The sequence below is a fragment of the Oratosquilla oratoria genome, chromosome 1, assembly GCF_046742065.1.
Source record: "Oratosquilla oratoria isolate Oo_2021 chromosome 1, ASM4674206v1, whole genome shotgun sequence".
NCBI lineage: Eukaryota > Metazoa > Arthropoda > Malacostraca > Stomatopoda > Squillidae > Oratosquilla > Oratosquilla oratoria.
Genome location: NC_134777.1, coordinates 91,188,328 through 91,193,327, shown reverse-complemented (window position 1 = coordinate 91,193,327; position 5,000 = coordinate 91,188,328).

Here is a 5,000-nt window from a genome sequence, read left to right as displayed (position 1 = left end):
TTTAAGGAACTGCTTATTATGCTATGTATTTTGTCTGCCAGTTCATTCCTGCATTCTTTCAGAATCCAGTTTGCTATTTCATCTGGCCCATGCGATTTTCTGACATCAAAATTACCCAAGTGTGTCAATATTTCATTCTTTGTTACTTCTATTTCTTCCATAGGGGGGACTTTTTCTTTCCACTCAATCTCTTCAGGTTGTATATTTTCCCTTGTAAACACTGATTTAAAATGTTTGTTCATAATTTCTGCCATTTCCATTTCCTCAGTGTATTCAACTCCTCCTTGTCTCAATTTCTCCAAGTCTTGTTTGTTTTTCAGTTTATTGTTTACAAATCTGTAGAATAGTTTTGGTTGATCTTTACACTTTTCTATAACATCTTTTTCATATTTTCTTTTTTCCTCTCTGCACTTTTGTACATATTCATTTCTATAACCAGTATATATTTTCCATTTTTCAGGCCTTCTGTCTTTTTTCCATCTGGTCCAGGCTTTGTCTCTTTTGTCTTTTAACTCCCTACAACTTTTGTTGTACCAGCATTTTACATATTCTTTTTCTTGTTTTTGTCTTGGGACATACTTTTCCACTCCTCTTTTGTAAATTTTTGTCAAAATATTCCATTTCTCTTCCACTGATGTTTCTTCTTTGTATATTTCTTCCCAGTTTTCTTGTTGGAAGAATTCTCTTATTTTATCAAAGTTTGTTTTTTCATACATCATTCTTCCTTTTCTATATTGTTCATTTCTTTTCATATATTTTTCTTCATTAAGTTCCAGTTCAATCAATATGTGGTCACTTTTACCTATTGGTGTTTTATATTCAATCTTGTCCACTATTCTAGGTTCAGATGTAATTATTAAGTCTAGCCTCGATGGTTCTTCTTCATTTCTATACCTAGTGTTCTCTTGTATCCATTGTGTCATTGAATGGTCAGTAATCATCTCAAGTAGAGCATTTCCCCATGAGTCATCACCACTCTTTACTGTCATTTCTTCCCAGCAGATTTCTTTGCAATTAAAGTCGCCCATCATAACTATTCTTCCTCCGTCTTCCATTATTTTAGTTAATGCTATCTTTGTGTCCTCTAGCATACTTTTATATTCACTCTCCTCCCATGAGGCTGTTTTCGGAGGCACATAATTGATCACAAATTTTCTGCTCTTCTTATCTCTGTCTTCCACTTCTATCATAATCATCTCTACTGTATTCTTTCCATATATGACACCTTTCACGTTTATATCCTTCTTAGTCAGGAACATAACTCCACCCCCTTGCTTTTTCTCTCTGTTTCTAATCCAATAATTGTATGCATCATGTCCTACACTGTTGGGTGGTAGTGGGCCTTTTAATTTTGTTTCTACAATTCCCATTATGTCCGGTTCTTTTTCTTTCAAATAATCATTCAGCTCATTCAATCCTGTTATTAATCCATCTATATTTGTGTAAGACACTCTTAGTTTTCTGCCACTTCCATTGTGTTCTCTGTTTCCCTTATGTTTTTCTTTTGTATGTCGAACTTCCTTAGTTTCATGTTCACTACTCTCCAATAGAATCTCTCTTTCTCTGACTCCGTTCTGTTCTCGTTTTTTGTCTTAGCTTCCAGTCTTTTCTGCTTTTCTTCCTCTCTTTCCTCTTTATTCATTTCTCTTTTTATCCATATCTTTTTGTGTTGTTCACTTGTTGCTAGTTTCCCTGTTTTGGATAAGATATTCTCTGCCGTTGTTTGTGACTTGAATTTAATCTTAATTGGTCTGGTCTTGTCTGTGCTATACTTTCCGAGTCTAAATTTCTCTTCGATTTGTTTCATAATTCCTGGTTCATCTTCCTGAACTGATTCTAGTAATTGGCTTACTTTTTCATTTTCCTCTTTGATTCTTGTGGTTCTATCTGTGTTGTGTTTCTCTTCCATTCCTAATATAATTATACATTTCTTCTTGTCTGCTAAATCCCTTACTATATTCTCCTTTTGTCTCATCACTTTAATAACTGAGTCTTCAGTATGTTCTTTCAATTGCTGTTTGACTATGTCAGTGAATGAAATCTTATTTCCTTCTTGGGTTTGCTTCCAATTTTTACTTTCTTTAGCTATTGTTTCTCTGTTTTCTTTACTATTCTTCTTCAATTCTTCATTCTCCCCCTTTACCTCTCTTAACTGTCTTTTTAGTTCTTCTATTTCATCAGTTAAGTTTTTATTCGCCTTTTCCAGTTCTTCCAATCTTTCAACCCTTTTTAAAATGGTGTTCATATGACCTAACCTACTCTCCAAGTCCTCGATCACCTTATCAACCTTCTTCTCTAGTCTTGTCAGTCGGGGGGGGGGTTTGTGTCCCCCCCACTCTCTTTAAATCCCTTGAAAATATTCTCATCACTTTCTGCTATATTGCTCCTATCTATACCTCTAATCTTCACATTCCTATTAGACATGTTATCATCCAACTCGTCTTGGGGTCGTTTGTCTACCTTACGGCGGCCCGTCAGGGCCATTTCCTCCACCTCCTCATTACCTTCCATTTCCCCAGCAATCCCTCCCCCTCTCCTCTTTCCTTACTTTCCCACTACCTCACGAGCAATTTCCCCCCCCCTGCAAATACAAAAAGGCACTTCTCTTTGCGTTGGTATCCACAATCTGCACTTTTCTTCAGAGCGCTCTTCAAGCCGTCCGTTCGTTGAAAGTGTGTGTGTGCGTGTGTGTGTGTGTGTGTGTGTGTGTGTGTGTGTGTGTGTGTGTGTGTGTGTGTGTGTGTGTGTGTGTGTGTGTGTGTGTGTGTGCGCGCGCGCACATATACAGTATATCTATGTAAGACTTGATTTGATTTATTTCACTATAAAATCTTTTTACAAACAATTCAAGCCAATACCGGTACAAATGAAAAAATCAATAAATGTAAAGAATTGAGATTGAGTTCCAGGTAAAAATATAGTAATATACTAGGGATAATTAAAAAATAACAATACGGGGCTTACTTCCGTTGGGGTCCCTTAAGATACAAGATAACAAACGTATACAAAAATGCAAATAAGAAATAATACATGTAGTAGTTTAACACAAATATTAACTAAAAGGAGAGACACAAAATTTTGACCGGACAATAATACTAGATATTGATACAATTGCTACGACTGCTAAACAAATAAACATCTAAAAGAAATTTCCTACGGGATACGTTGAGTGACATATAATTTTGAAATGTCTGGATTGATACATCAAGTTTGTTTCATAAAAATAAATCTGTAAACTTGAAGGAACTTCTGCCCAAGACAAATCTAAAATAGGGTAATGGAACAAACGCACATTGTGGGAGTGAAGAGTATAACGCCGACTAGGGTACGTTTGGAGCATTCAGGTGCTTGACCATGTGCGATTTTGTGCATGTGACAAGTAGTTAAAAAGTCCAATCTGTTTCCCGCGGTAAACCAGTTAAGACGACTAAAATTAGTTACATCAAGATGTGTTTTAGGATTCAGTAGTTTCAGCACCACCCTGATAAGTTTGTTTTTGGCAGGTTTGTAGTTTGTGTTTGAGGAATTGAGATAGACTTAGTTACCACGAACAACATCCGTAATCAGAGACACTACGCTACTGCAGAGGCCAATAGTTTGGTGGTTTTGATATCTAGAAAACTGGAAATTCTGAGCAACAGCTTTACTCTGGCATTAACTTTAGAGATTACCATATTTGCCATTGTAGCATAACTCTTGTTTTGGTCAAATTCCACTCCTAGATAGATTTTGAATCACGCATTGATTCCATTGCAGGTAACATTCAAACCTGAGCACTGTTTTAACATGTAGTTTGTACCGAATAAAACAGACCCAGTTTTACCAAAGTCCAAAGATAACTTCTTCTCAACATGTCACTGGCTAACAGATTCAAGTTCCGAACTGAGTACATTTTCAATGATGTTGACATTCTTGTGTGAATACAGCAGTGTTGAATCATCTGCATACGATATATATGACAGAGTTGACATCCACAACCTGTTTTCTAAAGCACAAGTACAAGGAAAACCTTTTAACACACGTTTTGTCTAGGCCTATTGCATTGAGTTTATCCAGAAGAATATCACTATTTACAGTATCAAATACTTATTGTAGGTCAAGTAACACCATGCCACAGTAGTTGCCTTTAACCAGTTCTGATCGAATATTGTCTGACAAATGGATAACACGTTTCTTATGAATACGATTTTCTAAATTCGGACTGAAACTCGTAGAGTAGGTTGTTTTGCTGTAGATACTCAAACAATTGGTCACATACCACTCTTTTTAGGATTTTTATATGACACTGAGAAGAGCCTGTAATTACCTGCCTCTGATTTGCTTTTTTTTTTTTACAGAGAAACAACATGTGCTTGCTTAAAATCATCAGGCACCACACCTTAATCAAGAGACATATTTACAATGTGGGTGATTGCATGTGCAATAGCACTGGGACTGACCTCGGGATTAAGTCTAAACCTTACACTTGTTGACACTGCTTAGAGAATTACGGATTTGTTCAACACTGGCATTTTTTAATTTACACAAGTCTGAGAGAACACCTTTTAATCTATAACATTCATGAACCTATTTTACACCATACATATGACATGCCTCGGGTAACTTTTCAACCAACTTGGCAGCTAGTAGTGAAAAAATCGCTTAATTTATTTGGATTTTTTTTTTTTTTTTTCAAAAGTTACTGAGCCATTCACTTCTAGAACCTATATTGACACATTTTTTTTACCATGCTTGCCAACTCCTAGATATTTGAGTGTTTTCCATAACTGCTAATGACAATGTTTATTTTCTTCAATCTGACCTTTAATATTGAGTTTTTTAGTACTGTTGATGAGTTTTTGTTTTTGTTCCTAATTTTCACGTACTTACCATACTTCCCTAGATTCTTTGACCTAGAACTGTTTAAGTAGTTCGCCCCTAAGATGGATACGACTTAAGATTTCACTAGACATCCAATCTCCAGTCCTTTGTTTTGCCTAACAGTTTTAGTTGCAGCTGCC